At 38.4% G+C, this 18895-nt stretch overlaps 1 protein-coding gene across 2 annotated transcripts in view; it reads left to right on the forward strand.

Moving 5' to 3' along the window:
• Window positions 1–2416: 2416 nt before the first annotated feature.
• The window catches only part of PELI1 (pellino E3 ubiquitin protein ligase 1), a 65625-nt gene continuing 49146 nt past the window's right edge, over window positions 2417–18895 (forward strand). Inside the window, exon 1 of one of the 2 annotated variants that reach the window (XM_050754822.1) lies at window positions 2417–2793. The gene's annotated coding sequence lies outside the window, so the exon portion shown is untranslated. The remainder of the gene's footprint in view (window positions 2794–18895) is intronic. The other variant, XM_050754821.1, reaches the window with a different exon arrangement.

The raw sequence follows: 18895 nt of genomic DNA on the forward strand, positions 1-18895 counted from the left end.
TTCTTCCTTGTAGACACTGTGGTCCGCTTCTTAGGCTCCATGCTTCTTTTTCTGGGTAATCAGCTCAATTTTCACTGGGATATTTGCACCTTGTCACCACAGCTTTGGTAGAAGCTGACTTCTGTGGCTCTACGGGTACGTACTTGTCTTCATTCTAAGATCATTATCCTTGTGCCATCTCAGGGCAGCCATTTTCGGTTTATGTAGGTACATGTGACTAAATCATTGAGGCTTCTGGGAAAGTAGTTTTCTTCCCTTTACAAATGAGCTTCCAAAAGTGATTCTTTTTCTTATTTCTTCTTGGACCTAAATAGCAAAACTTAAAACTATATGAGTTGTTGGCAACCGTCATTTGACAATAAAGCTAATACTAAAGAAAAAACAATTAAAATGAGGCAAAAAAGTGCCTTTAATGACATCTCTGAGTTGTTGAATCAGTCATCCCTACAGCCTGCCTTTTTCCTGAACTTTCTAGCTAGATGGTTCACTGAATCTCCTTTATTGGTTAAGCCAGTTAGAGCTGGGATTTCTGCTGCTTTCAACCACAAGCATGATAATTCATAACTTTCCTTTTCCCTTCACCCCACACATAGGCAATTAGTCACTATGTTCTATATTCTATCCCCTGAATAGTGTGTGATTACCCTCAGTTTTCTCTTCTGCCACTGCCTTGACTTAGCTCAGTCTCTCATGGTTTTTTTCTCCTGTAATACTGTAACAGGTCCCATACATGCCACACTCCGTAGAATGATCTAAAATGCATATCTTATCAAAATTTCGTCTGCTTATAATCCTTGTGTGGCTTTCCATTGTTTCCACGAAAAGGTCCATGTTTCTTGGCATATTGCACAAGATTCTTCATTACCTAAGCCGTCTCCCTTACCTTTTTCAGTGTCTCCTCTTGCCACTCCAACTCCATTCTACTGCCAGCAATGCAACTATTTGCTGAACCAAAATACATTTGGGTCTCACACCTCTAGGTCTTTGCACTTGCTGCTCTTCCAAACACCACCCCCAATGCTCTCACCCACCTCTCTTTTCCTCCTCCCCTACCAAAATACACAAACATGCTAATTCCTAGTTATCTCAAGTGATCTTTGAAGCATTTCCTGATTTTGCCCACATCCAGGGGTAGCCGTGCACTTTCCTACTGTAGTATTTCTCATATTAAGTCTATTTACCTGTCTCCTCCTTTGCATAGTAAGCACTTTGAAAATAAGAATGTTTCTTTTACATTTTTGAATCTCTATTTCTGGGGCTCAAAACAGTGCCTAGCACAAGTAGACACTCAAGAAGCATTTTTTGAATGAGTGTATAATTATGTAGTCTGTAGATACAAGGATTTCTGATCTTGAGACTCTCTGTTTGAAAACCTGCTCCAAAAGTTCGTCTGATTCCTAAGCATTCATCTTTTTCTTCCAGGGTGTGGGGTTCTAGCTAGGCGGAGAAGGAAAACAAAAGAGCTCAGGACGCGTTGCCTTTAGCTCTCTGGAGAGCCAGTAATGTGTCCTGCCTTTCTCCACCCTCCTCCCTACCACCTATCCACACCTGGGTGCCCAAGATGGGTGTAGACTTAGCTGACCAGCCCAACAACATACTCATACCTTGGTTCAGACTTCTCTTATTACCAAACTAAAGTTGGCCAATACACATAAACAATTTTCAACTTGTCTTTTGAACGTATACTTTATGAAATCTGTATGTCTTAAAAATTGTAGGCCTTAAAATGAACGAACCTGGATTCTTGTATAGTAATCAAGTAAAATATAGGGATCTTAATCCTGTACTTTGCTAATCTTAAAGTTAGATGTGATTAACTGAGCAAAGTAATTAATTACGGGATTTTGATAGTGGTGATATTCGTAAGTTTTATAACCTAATTGTTCAATTACTGGAAACAACTACATTTCGACAAGCCTTAGGTAAAGAAAATTGAATTTAGACAGAGAAGATTCAATTGAGGGAAATGAGGGACAGTGGTATTCGTGATTTAGGGTTTGTGGAAGATAAATTAGGCAGCAGGGAAGACTGAAATATCGGGAGGAAGTCAGATCTCACTGGACACTTATGACTGGTGAGGCTAGGAGTTCGGGGTGGAGCGAAGTAGGAAGGACCGGCTAAGGGGTGGATCCCCAACAACACCAGAATACAAGACCGCCCTTGTTCAGCCAACATCTGCACTGAACACGTTCGCTAAGTGTGTCGGTGACCATGGTAACGGTGGGAGGGGGCGGCCCAAACCTCGTCCTCGAGCATGCTCAGTGCAGAGCGAGCCTGGTCGGGTGCTGGACAACAATGAATCCCTTTTTTCTTCAGCCAGAGAACTACAATTCCCAAGAGCGTTCTCGGCGCGACGACACCGCCTTCCGCTGTGGCCCTGCCTCGTCCCCTCCCTCAGGCCCCGCCCTCCGGTTAGACCCCTCCCCTCCCTGGGAGTGTATGTCAGTGAACCAGAGGCGGTGTGAGGTGGAGGGACCGTCGGGGGGCGCCGCCGCCGCCGCCTCCACCAGCAGCAGCAGTAGCAGCAGCAGCGCCAGCCCCGCGGCGCGGTCGAATTGGTCCCCAGCCCTCCGGGAGTGCACCACAAAGCAGCCCCAACGCCTCTCCCTGCTTCCGCGGCTCCTCAGCGCTCGACTTCGTGGTCAACTTCCCCTCGCTGGGCTCGGCTGGCTGGCGCGGAGGGCAGCGGCGGAACGGCGGGCTGTCTGCTCGTGATCCCCGCGCACAACACTTCACCCTCTCGCCTCGGGTCTCAGGGGCCGCGCTGGGATCCCGGCCACCAGCAATTGTCCGGTAAGTGTGGCCGCGGGGCGCCGCTGGATGGATGGCGGCGGGGCCGCCGAGGGGCGCGGGGAGGGCGGGCGCGCAACTTCCTCGGCGGCTTCTCCGGCGGCCAGCCAGCCAGCTCTCCCCGCCCGCTGCGCGCCCCCGCGGCGGCGGGGAGCGGAGTTTGCGGCGCCTCCATCCCGCGCCCTGGCAGGAGGAAGCGCCTTTGTCAGGAACCGGCCCTGTGCGGCCTCCCCCTCCGCCCGGGAGCCGGGCGCGCGGCGGCCAACTCCGAGCCCCGCGCCTGGCTGGCCGCGCGCTCAGGCTGCGAGAGGGGTGCTCTGCGGGTGGCGGGTAGGAGAGGGAAATGGGAGAAACAAAAGGGGCGGTGGGTTTCCCTTTTGTTTGTGCGGATCTGATAACTTCTTTTCCTCCCTTACATAACGCAGACTTCCAAGTTAGTCATTCTTTTTATTGTTATGATTGTTGTCATCATCTCCGCGCGTCTTTCACATTTCCTTTCATCTTCGGATCTCAGAGCATTTTAAACACGCTAATTAATTTCACCCCTGGGTCCCCTAGGAAACAATACGCCCGTTTCCCTAAGTGGGTAAACTGAGGTCGTGAAAAGCTCTCTGATGGATACGCTTGATCTTTTACCGCGCCTGGTATTTGAGGATATGAAAGAGTTTATGAGGAAGAACCCGTTCTCAAATGCCCCGTGGAAAAGTTAAAGATGCTCATTTTACTTACAGGTTAGCTGAAGTCCAAAAGATGTCTAGGTAATTGTTACGTAGTTCAAACCATAATTCTTCTTACATAGTGTTTGAATCTTAAAACCTTTAAAGAGTTACTGAGAAATGCTTCGAGTAGGGAAATTAATGTAAATCATAAAGTCACGTCACCATCTACTTTTATTTTTGTACGTGTAGGTCTCTTAGAGGCAAGAGAGCAAGAATGGCACAGAGGGCATAGGTTTTTAAAAAATGTACATTTAACAGATTTTAATCACTACACAGAAGGAAATGTGCCTTGATTTTAACAGCACCAACAATATTCCTGTCGTTTAGTCATCAAACAGTATATCAACAAATATTATTGAGAACTTTATTCGTAAGATGCTGGTTGTGCTAAAAACTGAAGCTTTATACTTTATAGATAAGAAAAGGTCATCTGTTTCGGTTCACAGGCTCTACTTTTTCTTACTCTGCAAAATGTTACTTTGTTTTCTTTGCACATAATCTTTTGTTTCAGAAATCGCATTGTCCTTTACTGTGTTGAATATGTATTACTCTCACACTTAAGGAGAAATGAATTTTTTATTCAGTTTGCTTATTAGGGTGAATTTAAAATTTTTTAGTTGTGGAAAAGGTTCACTTTGTTCAGTTCTGTTTCAGTTTACGATGCATCTTCTTTATAGCCAACAGAAAATATTTTCTGAGTGATCAGATTTACATGTCTCAAAACATTGTTCTTACTGTACAAATACAGCATATGAATTCCTTTATTTATATCAACAACCTGTTCTGGATAAAAATCTTTAACTCTGAGGACCTTATTTATTTTGTGAGTTTTTATTTCTTCGGTACCAAACTGGAAAGTACCAAAAATTTAAATCAAGCATCACTTCTACTAGCTCTTTCCTCAGGTAAATAATGATCAGAACTGTAGTAACAGTGAATAGTTTCACTTACTCTAAATTCTCTTACATTTAATTTTGTATTGTGTGGTTGTCCTTACATTTTAGATTTTGGTGGTTGCATCAGAAAATGAAAGTGAGATGTTCGTTATTTTATTTTATTTTTCCAGAGCCTTCTAACCTGTTCCCTTTCTATAGTATGTTAAAAGAGATCTTGAGTTTAACATAAATAATTGGAAAGTAGAACAATTATATGTATGGAAAGTTGCATGTAGTGAAGTGGTTATAATGTCTCATCTAGTGAATTTACAGGTTTTAAAGAGGAAACTATCACCTAGCTTTTTATTGGCATGGTAGAAGTGCTGTAATGTAGTAGTAGTGGTATTTATTTACTTCTAAAAAGCAAGCTGGAAATTTGCCTCAGTGGAGTTTGTAGGGGGAGAGAATCCATCCTTTCCTTAAGATTGACATTTAAATGTTCTTGCAGTTGGTTATGTTGAACTTTTTCTGTGGTATTTTCAAGCCAGATTTACCGGGGACATTTGTACTTTAAGGAAGCTACTAACACTGTCTTGGCTCAGTCACTGGAGTCCGCAGGCAGAAGTTAGTGTTGACTGGCGAAGTCTGGCTTTGCAGGTTTTATAATTTCTTTGAGACCCCTTAAAGGAAATGACTGAAAAGTACGGGGTAGGAAGCTAGTCTAGTACTGCCAAATGCCATTGAGGCAAGTTTCAAAGAGGAAGCCAAAGGATGTTTCCGTTTGATTTAGCTTCAGACTCTTCTGGGTTGTCAGAATGTCACTTTTGTATTTTAAGAGTTCTATCATTTCAGAATATGATTCGTTATGGTTTTCTAGTAGGTCAGGTGATAAGGACTATAGATAGTCATTATGCTTCGTGGACAACTAATATTTTTAGGCAGAAGCTTCTACAGCTGATAAAGATTTTAAGCCAAAGACTTAGAATTGAAAACTAACATATACGTGTACATTTTACCATAATACACCAATGTAGACCTATCCTAGTATTTATTAGATTAGAAAGGCTTTTATGGATGATTTTATTATACAAATATATTTAACTGTATATATTAAAATTTCATAATGACTAATATAATGATGGCACTGAGGTGGCTTTAGGTGCTCCTTTTGGGGGAAAAAAAGTCCTGTTATTCTAAAAGTTACATTTATGTCTTTGAGGAGAGTAAAGCAGATTTAAAAGCCAGTGGAAAAAGGAAGAAAATCAACAAAGTGAAGAAAACCTGATGAAGATGTTTTTAAATAATACAATATAAAGTTTCCTGGCAGCATTCATATATAAGGGACAAAATTCTAGTTGAAGTCTATAAACAGTGAATTCCACTTAGCACTTTCTGTTTATAGATTTCTAGCCATCTTTTCCAGATTCCCTCTGAATATATTACACAAGCAAAGTAAATAGAAGTCATTCTTTCAAGGGATTTGGGTTCTTGGAGTTTTTTTTACACTTGTGGTAGTGGGGGAGGGGAGTGCTTATTATATTTTCTTAGTTTAAGTGTGACCTGTGCCATAGAATATTCCCCTAGACTAATGTGTGGGAACCTCAAGACAAGAAATATTGGTCATTGAAATATCTGGATATGATTTCAAGTTCTGCCACTAGCTTTTTTTTTTTTTTTTTCCAAATTGTCTTGAATAGATCACTTCTATTTTTCCTTCAAAGGTTGAAAATAACTGCCTAACATACTATGTTTAGTAGGTCCTAAATACTTTTTGTTGTTTAATGAATTTACAGGTAATAAAGAGAAAGCACAGTGTTTCTTGAATGGATGTCAGGAAATTTCTAATTTTTTTCTTTTTTTATAGAAAAAAGTAATCAAAACATAAACATCTGATTGGAGTCTTTCAATTAGCATAGTTACCTTCAGAAATAAGCCTAGAGAAAGAGAGCTTCATCTGGTAGTTTAACAGAAATGAATTGTAAATGACTCTATAAAGAATTGACAATTTTTTCAGAATGTTGTACCAGATGTTTTAGATTCTTTTTCCCACATAAACTCCACTTCAGAGAATTGAGGTTCTATATAGTACTCTAGTATCACCCCTGTAATACGTTTACACCTCAAAATACCAGTTGCAGAAAAATAGAATGTATTGCTGATGCCTGTAAATGGGAAAATCCTGACATCTGTCTTCATCCTCCAGTTAATCTTGACTGTTCATGTAGTTTTTTAAAAAATTAATTCAACACACATGTAATTTACTTCCTTTTCAGAAAATTTGTTGCTAATTTTTATTTTATGAGTCTCTTGGGATGTTGCTAATTCTAAAAATATGTAATACCCCCGGTTTCCCACCATCTTCTACAGTTTCTTTTTCTATTTTTTTTTGGCTGCAGTTTTCTTTTTCCCCTAAACTGTCTAAAATAAGCTAAGAAATGTTTAAATGTAGTTGACAAGAAACACAGTAATTTATCATGCTAAAATTTCAACATACAAGGTGCAATGAAATCTGTTTTAGAGACAGTACACTTTTGAAGAGGGTAAAGCAGGTACAGCAAATAAATTTCATTTGGGGTACCAAATCTGATTGTTTAGTGGTGGCTGCCTAGAGTGCCATGTTTAGAAAACTGGGAGTCCTTATTCAAACTTAAGAGAAAAGACTACTGTGATTAGCAATTTCTGCTGTTGGTGAGCAGTGGACTTTTGGCATGGATGCCAAATACATTCAATATTTATTGATGCCTTTTACATGTCACAGGTCTAGATGCTGATACCTCACAGACTAAAATCTCTGCCTTCATGGTGTTTACATTCTAATAACAAGACACAAACCATAAAATAAGTAAAATACATTGCATTTTAAGAAAAATGGCTGGACGCAGTGGGTCACACCTGTAATCCTAGCACTTTGAGAGGCTGAGGTGGGAAGATGCCTCTTGTCCAGGAGTTCAAGATCAGCCTGGGCAACATGGTGAGACCCTGTCTCTACAAAGAAATTTTTTAAAAAATGAACTGTACACTGTCCCAACTACTCAGGAAGCTGAGGTGGGAAGATCACTTAAACCTGGGAGGTTGAGGCTGCCTTGAACCATGATTGCACCACTGCACTCCAGCCTAGGCAACAGAGCGAGACCCTGCCTCAAAAAAATAAAAATTAAAAAAATAAAAGAAAAATGATCTGGTTTCTTCAAAAAGTTAATAGCAAGAAATAAGAGAGGGAGGGAGAACTATAAGATTAAAAGAGACTTAAGAGGCTTATCCACCAAATGCAATGTATGAACCTTAGTTATATCCCGCTTTGAGCAAACTAACTGTAAAAAGACGTTTATTCAAAATTGGGGAGATTTAGACTCTGGATATTTAATGAAAAGGATTTGTCCAGTTTTTCAGGTGTGAGAATGTATTTTTTTTTAAGTGTTGTTTTAGAGATATATAATAAAGTGTTTACAACTTAAAATGTGATGTGTGGGTTTTTACTTCAAAATATTGAAAGGGAGAGGAACGTAGATGAAACAAGATTGGCCATATATTGAAAATTGCTGAAGGTAGATGCTCTATGGATACATGAGGTTTCTTACTTCCTCTTTAGTTTTGTGTATGTTTGAAATTTCCCCTAATAAACAGTTTTACACACAAACGAAAATAAAGCAGGGAAGGGGAAGGGAGAATAAATGGGATTTGAGTATGTGGTTGGGAGGGGGATGCAGTTTTTTGTTTTTTGTTTCTGAGATGGGAGTTTTGCTCTTGTCACCCAGGCTGGAGTGCAGTGGTGTGATTACAGCTCACTTCTACCTCCGTTTCCTGGGTTCAAGTGATTCTCCTACCTCAGCCTCCTGAGTAGCTGGGATTACAGGCGTACGCCACCACACCCAGCAGAGTTTCGTATTTTTAGTAGAGACAGGGTTTCACCATGTTGACCAGACTGGTCTCAAACTCCTGACCTCAGCTGATCACCCACCTCGGCCTCCCAAAGTGCTGGGATTACAGGCGTGAGCCACCATGCCCGACCAAGATGCAGTTTTAAAGGGTAGTCAGAAAAGACTTCATTGAGAAGATGATAAATAGTTGAGAAAGTGAATAATGACCTGAAGGAGGTAGCAGAGCAAGCCTTGCACGTCACTTTTTGGAGCAGGACATTATACACAGAGGGAATAGTAAGTACAGTAGCCCTGAGATGGCAGCATGCCTACAACTGCAAGAAACTACAAGAAGACAAGGGTGAGCCAGGCATAGTGACTTGCACCTGTAGTCCCAGCTACTCTAGAGGCTGAGGTGGGAGGATCACTTGAGCCCAGGAGTTCCAGACCAGCCTGAGCAACATAACCAGATCCTGTCTTAAAAAAAACGGCCGGGCGCAGTGGCTCATGCCTGTAATCCCAGCACTTTGGGAGGCCGAGGCAGGTGGATCACGAGGTTAGGAGATCCAGACCATCCTGGCTAACACAGTGAAACCCCATCTCTACCAAAAATACAAAAAATTAGCCGGGCGTGGTGGCGGGCACCTGTAGTCCCAGCTACTCTGGAGGCTGAGGCAGGAGAATGGCATGAACCCGGGAGGCAGAGCTTGCAGTGAGCCGAGATCGCACCACTGCACTCCAGCCTGGGCGATGAGCGAGACTCCGTCTCAAACAACAACAACAACAACAACAACAAAAAACTAGTGTAACTAGATCACTAGATCAGGGTGAGCATGAATACATAAAATCAGCATCAGCATGGGAAAGGAAGGGTAGAGAAGACTTACATTGTGTAGGGCTGGTTGTCCATCTTGCTTTAAAGTAAAAATATTTTATACACTTATCTAAAATAAGTCTTCTACTTTAGAATAGTCACTGTGGAAGCCGTACACTTAACAATACTAGCATTACTCAAGACTTTTAGAAATTTTTGTTGTTGTTTTCTAAGCCAGCTTAAGAGCCACACGTGAAAATAGCTCATTACTTTGTATTTGCTCCTTGTTTTTAAGGAAAAATGGGGTGATTGGCCGTGTGATATTTCATGTTATTTATCAGATAATGACTCACAGAGGATCTTGACAGAAAGAAAATGGAAAGTAACTTGAGGCTCTTTCTAAAAATCAGATCCAGTCTGAGAAGGCAGTTATTGTTTGTAAAAGTCAGAATCACCCGTAGACCAAAAAGGAATTTTAATAATGTTGTGGACAATTGTAGCATCATTTGAAATAAGGGTATATAACTTCTGAGAATGACTAGTATGGAAGGCACCATATTCATTTGGATATTTAAGGTCTCACAAAATGCACACACACACACATATACACACATACAAGATCATATACCATTCTTAATACTAAGTATTCAAAACAGTCATTTCAGGTAAGTTTCATTTCTGCATTCAAGACTAAAGGGATGGTATTTAAAACGCAGTGAAACTGTTTAACTCTTGTCGCTATGGCATATACTTGGGAAACTAAAAGACTAACACATGTTAGTGTTAAGAGATGAATCTGGCTCTTAAGTCTTCTTATATTCATGCTTCATTTCTCAGATTAGTAGTTGTTTTGAAAACATTCTGATTTACCTTAAAGAACTGTTTTTAATCTTTATTAATAAAGGCATAGAAAAAATTGGATCTCATTTAAATGTTTAAATGCCCCCAAAAACCTCAATAAATATGGATTGTAAAAATCTACTCTCAGGACAATATACATGTAGGATTACTGCTTTGAACAATTACCATACTAGTTCGTTCTTTAGAGGTACAGTTTTTCCAACCTGAGAAACTAAACATTTCAGTGATTTTTACTCTCCTGATAATACTGAGTCAAGAAAGCCATTCTTTTTCTTGTTATTTATGTCCAGTGGTGGGGGAGCACAACGTTTTCATTTGTTTTGTTTTGTTTTGTTTTGTTTTGTTTTTGAGACAGAGTCTTGCTCTGTCACCAGGCTAGAGTGCAGTGGCGCAATCTCGGCTCACTGCAACCTCCACCTCCTGAGTTCAAGTGATTCCCCTGCCTCAGCCTACCAAGTAGCTGGAATTATAGGCGCGCACCACTACGCCCAGCTAATTTTTTGTATTTTAGTAGAGACGGGGTTTCACCATGTTGGCCAGGTTGGGCTCGATCTCCTGACCTCGTGATCCACCGCCTCGGCCTCCCAGAGTGCTGGAATTACAGGCGTGAGCCACTGCGCCCAGCCTCATTTGTATTTTTAACCAATTATATTTAAAATTTAATGCCATGAAGTAGAATTTATGAACTTTTACCATGTAGTAAATTACATAGTGACCACTAAGAATATAAGTATATAACTGTGTAAGGAATACTTTAACAAAACTGCCTATTTTAAACATTTTTCAGTAAATTGTTAGGAATCTGGTTCTTTAATTCACTCAGAGTTTTTGTCCCTGTAGTGTATGTAGATGTATATATGCATGTGTATGTATAGATAGACAGCCAGACTCTCTTACTGTATACTGCACATACTATCAGGACTGAGCTGCTGGACTAGATTATTTAATGTATTTTAAACACTAGTCTGTTAACATGGAACAACTGAGCCCATATTTAATTCCTGGGCTTTCCATTAACTCTGAAAGTCCTTTAAAACCTTTGATTAATCTAAAAAAAAAAAAACAAGTGGGAGTGGTTTTTCATAACGATCTTTGAAGTTCTGTGATGATGACCATACTGAAGTGTGACTTATTTTAGAAATAGCTTTCATTCAGGCTGTTGATTTACTGGTAGGATCATGAATCTGTTTTTCATTTCCATTTTTGTGGAATAAATGAGTAACTTATGATGGAAGAGAAAGAGAGGGAAGTCAGGAAGAGAAGGAAGGAAAGGAAAAAATTGGATCTCACAAAACAATAAATATGACTATGGATAATTCTCTTAAGTTGGATGTGCTTAAGTGTCTGTGACCTAATGAGCTAAGGCTCAAATGTGTAAGTAGAGAATAGAAGTAATAATACAACTTTCATTTGAAGAGAAGTTGCTTTGCTAAAGGACATCTTACATTTCATGTTGACTTAAACCTTATGACCATGATAAAATCTATACTTAATTTTGGAAATAGTAATGAGTAATAATAATTGAGAAATTATTTGAAAATTCAGTCTATTATTTAAGCTTTGTAGATTTTTACAGCAACAGGTTCAAGGTTGTTATTCTCAGCTTGTGCATTGCAAGATACTTCTCATTTCCTGCCTGTCTCACTTTCATCTATTCATTACTCTGCCAATAGCTCTCTTTATCATCCTTTGCCAGCTTTAGTCATGCCTATTGCTCTTCAACAGCGTTTTCGATGTTTGTCTACCATTTTTATACTTACAAAGTAGACTTGGAATGAATTAGGGGTATAAAGTAGAAACCTGTGGATGGCAAGTACAATACTTTTCCTATTTGTGCCATATTTAATCTTTTTAAACTTTCCTTGTCTATTTCTGTTGTGTGCCGTTGTGAAGATCTCTCATCAGACACTAAGAGATAACTACGTGAACTGTAGGATGCAATACTTTTTAAACTCAGTAATGTAGGAAACAGTAGGAAACAGTGAGTTTAAACTCATACTCATTGAGTTAATCCTGCATCCATCCAGAACCTACATACCTAAATTAGCAAAGTTTGATAGTAATAGTGGAATTTCAAAAGCTATTTTCAGCTCTTGATGTTTGTTGTCTTTTCCAAAAATGTCAAACAATTGGAGACTTCATCATTACTGTAATAATAATCATATATGACCTTAGAGGGAGACTGTACTTCTGTTGAGCTTCTATTTGACAGTCAAGAGGAAAAGATAAAAAGATAAGTAATGTGGTAAAGAAGGTTATAACTTCTTCCTTCCACAAGAATGAAGTATGAAGTGACTGGCCCTGATATTTTTCTAGTAACTCATTGTAGTGTTCAACATATCATTTGGCTTAGTCTTTAGAAGGCACAGTTTAATTTTATTTTTTAACAATAAGTGAAAACAATTGAAAGTGCTTTGTTGATTCTTCAAAACCTTAATGTTGAATTTCTGGTTCTTGGCAGATACTATCCATAGTACTTCATGTTCCTCTGGGTTTATTTCAGATTTAATGAACTGCATGTACTGGAAGCACTAAAAGCTGATTGGCTTTAATTTTAGACTACAATTAACATGATGGATTTTTCTTTGAATTGTTTCTCACTGTCATTCTTTAAATTCACCATTAAAGGATCAAAACATCCAAATTACAAAACTAGTTAAGTTCATCATTCATGAGAAAATGTGTTAAATATGTATCTTTTGTAAAGTAGTGGCTGCTTCTAATTAGAAACTAGTCCTATAGACATACCTTATGTATCAAAAAGCTTTTTAAATATACTTACTGCTTTACTGTTATTTTCATTTAAAATAGGATGATTCAGTCTCTGAACTAGCCCTGTCTGTTCCTCAAAGGAACTAGGATGAATTTTGAGCAGGGGCTCTTAAACTGTCTAACATTGAGCAGATCTGTAACTTCATTGAGAGCAGACATTTTAAAAAATTCATCACTGACATTTATTCAACAAAAAGAAGATCAGATTTTGCTAAAGCCTTTTGGTTGTGTCTCTTTTAGAAATAACGTTATTTATTTGCATATAGTTCAGCTCTTAAGGACTAGTCTTTTAAGGCTTTAGCCAGAATTTGTCTCCTAAAGCTGACTTTAAAATGGCTTCCAAAAGGATTTGCTGAGTTTCAGAACTGAGTAGGCTGCTAATGATTCAGTAGGCCCCCTCATTTTCCTCCTACTCCTTAAATTGAAGGCTCCTTCGTACCATCTAGGTACCCTGAGTCATCATGGATAAACTCTAAAGAAGAATTGTCATATGGAAAAACTCTCCATGAAGGGAGAATGTCAGCAGTCTGAGTCAGAGATCATTCATTGATCACAATGATACAATCTATAGGTTGTGGGCTTCATTTTAAATCTTTTAATGTACTTCCATGTATGTCCTTATTATAGGATTGTAAATCCTATAATGCCTATAAAACCATCTGAGGTGTTTATTCGCTGTTCATTTCTAATTGGTTTGGTTTTTATTATCTATTACATGAAAAGGATTTTATATTCTTTATTGAATAAATAGGACAGGCAATATGATACAGGATAAAAACCGCTGTATCAGAAGTTAGGGGACCTGGAGTTCTGGTTCATCTTCTCAATATGTGACTTTATATATTTCATTTAACCTCTTTGAGCCTGAGTTTCCTTATCTTTACAAGGTCAGTAACTCCAGAACTCACACCCGCTTTGGAACCAACCCATGGCAGATACAGCTGCTAGCTGTATCTGTATCTGTATCCCAAACCAGCTTCAGATAACTTTTTGATACAGCACTGTCAGAAACTATATATATAATTGCCATTCTGATGAAATCTCTTTATCATCTCAGTTGTATCGGGTCTCTTCCAGCTCCAGGATTCCATGACTTTAAATAATTTGCCTATGGAAAGTCTCTGTCTTCTATACTCTCTTTTCACATTGAGTGTTCAGTGAAGTGAAACTTACTGTTTGAGCTTAAGAATTCTTTGTAGTCAGGGATAGCATGTTTATGTTTCATTTAGTGATGTTAAAAACAAATGATTGAAGAAAACTCATGAGGGTACTTAAAATTCCAAATGAAATGGTAACAAATAAAAATTTTTAGTGCTAATTTGATGGAAACTCATTTTAAGTTCTAAATGTTTGTGGCACAGACCTCAGGTTAGTGAAATTTGAAGTGATGTATTTGTCTGGAGGGCACATAATGAAGACATAGGAATCCTAGACTGAGAAATAAAGAGGCCTGAGTTCTAGCTTTGCAAACTGTTTTTTTAACCTGGTTAGTGTCTTCATCTATTGTAATGGTATCAGGCCAGTGTTTTTCATTAATATATTGTATAAATTACCTAAGGATCATATTATAATGCATATGCTAATTCAGTAAGTATGACTGGGGCTTGAGATTCTTCATTTTTAGCAGGCTTCTGGGTGTGCTACTGCTATAGGCCATGGACCACACTTATAAAAGTACTAGGCCATTTCCAAGGCTCCTTCGGGTTTAAAGGGTCTTTAAATTATAAGTCCACTTCTTTTTCTCCAGCTCTTTTGTATCACTATTAAACTTGTACTTTTTGAAGCCACATATTCCTAGACTCATTCCCTATTTTCTCAGTCTGAGAGCTCCATTAGTTTTGTTGTTTTTCCCTTTCCAGAATGAACTTGACGTAGGTGGTCATTCAAGTTAAAGCTAAGGTAGTATAATAGAAAGAGGCTTTAATAAGAAGAAAACTTTATTCAGATGCCTCCCCCACTAATTGGTAGCTCTGTTGCTTTGGACAGTTGACTCAGTTTACTTAATCTCAAAGTTCTGAGTACAAGCCTCGCCAGGACTTACTAAATTCCTTATCCAAAATGCTTGGGGCAAAAAAGTGTTTTGGATTTCAGATTTTTTCAGATTATGGAATATTTGCATTATACTTGGAAGAGCATTTCCTTTGAGAATCGTGTTAGCACTTAAAAATTGTTTCAGGTGTTGTAGCATTTTGGATTTCAGATTTTTAGATTAGGGATGCTCAACCTGTGTCTTCCTGGTAAGGTTGTTGAAAGGAATAGAGATAATATATAAAGTTATCAGCACAATGTCAAGCATAAAGTAGGTACTCAAGAATTGGAAGCTATTTTTTTTTTTATTCCTACTGGCATCCTGACTTGTTCTAGTAGAAAGACAAAAAAGAGTGGGAAAGATCTGTCGCCAATTCAGGACCTTTCTCTGTGTGCCAACTTAAATTTTCAACTGCTTATTAGACATATTAACTAAAATTCTTCAAACTTGCCATAGTGAAAAAGACCTCTGTTTTCTTTCCATATCTGTTCTGCCTCCTTCAATACTGGTAGAGATTACTGTTTCTGCCTGGGCACAGTGGCTCACGCCTGTAATCCCAGCACTTTGGGAGGCCGAGGTGGGTGGATTATTTGAGGTCAGAAGTTTGAGACCAGCCTGGCCAACATGGGTGAAACCCCGTCTCTACTAAAAATACAAACATTAGTTGAGCGTGATGGTGTGTGCCTGTAATCCCAGCTACTCGGGAGGCTGAGGCAAGAGAATTACTTGAACCCAGGAGGTGGAGGTTGCAGTGAGCCGAGATGGTACCACTGCACTCCAGTCTGGGTAATGGAGTGAGACTCCGTCTCAATGTAAAAAAAAAAAAAGCAAAAAGGAGAGAGATTACTGTTTCAATCACTACATGCCGATTAGGATCCTGTCTTTTCTGCCTTTGGCCTTCCATATCCATGGGATCTGCATCTGAGGATTGAACCAACCATGGGTCAAAAATATTTGGAAAACAAATACAATAAAAAATACCAATATAACAATAAAATAATACAAATAAAAAGTACAGTATAACAACTATTTTCATAGCACTTACATTTTATTAGATATTATAAGTCAGGGGTCCCCATCCCCAGGGCATTGACCTGTACCTGTCTGTGGCGTATTAGGAACCAGGCTGCACAGAGGAGTCGAGTGGTGGATGAGCAAGCATTACTGCCTGAGCTCCACCTCCTGTTAGATCAGCAGGGCATTAGATCTCACAGGAGCGTGAACCCTGTTGGGAAGTGCGAGGGATCTAGGTTGGGCGCTCCTTATGAGAATCTAACTAATGCCTGATGATCTAAGGTGGAACAGTTTCATCCTGAAACCATTCCCCCACAACCACTCACTCTTAACCCCCATCGGTGGAAAAATTGTCTTCCATGAAACTGGTCCCTGGTGCCATAAAGATTGGGACTGCTGTTATAAGTAATCCAGATATAATTTAAAGTATACCAGAGGATGTATGCAAATACTATGCCATTTTATACAAGGGATTTGAGCATCTGCAGATTTGGGTATTGGAGAAAAGTCTTGGAAATCTGCAGATTTGGGTATTGGAGAAAAGTCTGCAGATACCAAGGGATAACTCTATATTTGTTTCTAACTCTCCCCATGGATGCCTCAAAAGTACCTCCCATTTCCATGCCCCGGATCAAACCTATGGGAGCCTCAAGAATACCACACTATACAAGTCTTCAAAGCGATTTATTACCCTTAATAGAAATTAATTTCCATCATTGTCCCTTTCCCAAAAAAATTCTCTTTAGCAGAAAATAGTTTCTGTACTGAAGTAATCATTTCTAAATAATTGATAATAGAAATAGTCAGGTAATTCAGTAGGAATTTACTGTCAGAAAAACTCTAACAGGAAACCTTTATTGACCTACTACAGTGTACTAGACATTTGTTTAATGTCCCATAACAATCCTTTGAGGTAGGTAATATTATATTAAAAGGTAATAGGGTATAATGATTGCAAGTATTAACCAAAATTTCTGAGGTTTCAATCCCAGATGTCAGCCCTTACTAGTTGTTTGACCATGGTCAATTTACTGAACTGGTCTGAGCCTCAGTTTCCTCCTATATGAAATAGATGATAATATAACTTATCTCCTAAGAACATTTTTAGGAATTAAATAATTTTTAAAAAGCTCTTTGAGAAATGCCTGTCATTTATTATAATAAGCACTGCATATGTGTTAGTTACTGTTATTTATTATCTTAGTCTTACAGGTTAGGAAACTGAGACTCAGTGAAATTGGTCTAAGTTTCACAGCTATTAAAAGATAGTGCCAGAAGTTGGACATAGGCAATCTGACTCCAGAACTCCCTTAACCATTCTATTTTACTTCATCTCAAGTAATAATAATTTATCTTATCCTCTTGCTTACAGCCTCCATATTAATGGTCTCATTGTGATCATAGGAGTAATAAAATTCATTCTAGCAGTCACGTGTGGTACTTAAAATGTAGAATTTCTAAAATATGCAGGTAAAAGCTCACTTTAATACGATCTGAGAAATATAAGAATATATATTTAATTCTATTTTATTTCATGTTTGCTTTTCTCCATTTCTTGTTAACAGTCACCAAAATCCCTAGAAAGTGGAAGTACTAATTTTACATTACTATATAGTGACTTTAGTTGTCGTGATTTACTTAGTCTGTTAAATCTTCTTTTGCTAAACATTTTCAGAATGACTGGCGCTCATTATCATGTTGTAACTACATAGTGTGCTTAAAATCAAGAATTTTTATGAATATGATTAACTGGTACCTCTTTTGAAATTGTGTAGTGATTTGTCTGTTTTTAGTTTTTCTGTGAATTTTAATTTTTATCAGCTGCTTTTTGAATAGAAACTTTGATTTTAGTATTTTGATGTCTTTGTATTAGATGCTGTATATAGTTGAATCTGCTTAATTTTACAAGCTTTAGACTGTGACACTCATTTAGGCCTTTAGTAAAAATAAAAAGCACGTCTGATTACTATTTAAAGTTTCTATAGATGATTTGTTCTCTCCCCCACCTCATTCCCCATTACTTACTAATTTCTTTTTTCCATTGTTAATGTTTTATTCGTTTGTGACAAAAGAATGTCCTTTGTATTAAGACAGTATAAAGACAAAAGATACAAATATCTAATAGTCTTTGAGAAGAGGGCAGATTTGAAAAACCAGAATCATCTATGAAGAAAAGTCTGTTTTTACCTTGGTTTTGAAACTGGATTCTGTGACCCAGTGTATTTACTTTTGGGGAAACAAACATACTTGAAATAGTTGTTGTGTCAGTTAAGACACTCTATTGTGACAGAAACAACTCAAACAGACTTGAAAGGGAAAAGGGAAATGTATTGATTTGTGTACATTGGTTCAGGATAGGTGTGGCTTAAAGAATGGGTCCATCCAAGGCTCTCATGATGTCATCAAGACTTAATTTCTGTACATTTCTTAGTGCTGCTTTCTTGGTGTTGGCTTTCTGATCCATCTGTACATGAGCGTAAGATAGCTTCAGTTCCCTTAGCACCTAAATCCACCCAGTGTCGTGTAGCTGGAAAGAGTGACCATCTTTCTTAAAAGTCCCAGCAAAAGTCTCAGTGCATTTCATTGGCTCTGAATGGCCCACTCCCTTGTGGCCAGGAGACTGTGAAGCTGTGATTTTTGAGACTGAGCCATATGTCCAACCATCAAGTTTGAGGGTATAGTCAACTCCAGATATATATAAACTGAGAATAAAAGAGGGGTTTCCTCCAAAAAGGAAATGAAGATACCATTATATGAGAGAAAGGAGGAATATTTGTTGGGCAGCAGGAAACAGCTGCCCATAATGCTTGATAGTGCCTTTTCTATTTTAAGGGGTAGCACTCAACTAGGAAAGACACGTTCATGTTTTTCTCTCTTCTTATTTAGTATTTAGTACTAATTTGGGATTTATATGAATTTCCTTCTACATTGCTGTTTTAAAGCTATATATATCTATATCTATATATATATGAATTACTAGAACTTTTTGACCCTGAGAGCTTTAAGAATGTATCAGAATTTTAAAATTTGGCACTACTTTAACAAGTTTAATATAACATCTTATTATTGATTTTCCTGTTAGCTTTAGTAATGAAATTTGTTGATAGCTAGTTTGTTAATGTCTTAAGCAGACCGTGCTTTTGGGCCAAGAAATTCATAAAGAA

The sequence above is a fragment of the Macaca thibetana genome, chromosome 13 (assembly GCF_024542745.1).
Source record: "Macaca thibetana thibetana isolate TM-01 chromosome 13, ASM2454274v1, whole genome shotgun sequence".
NCBI lineage: Eukaryota > Metazoa > Chordata > Mammalia > Primates > Cercopithecidae > Macaca > Macaca thibetana.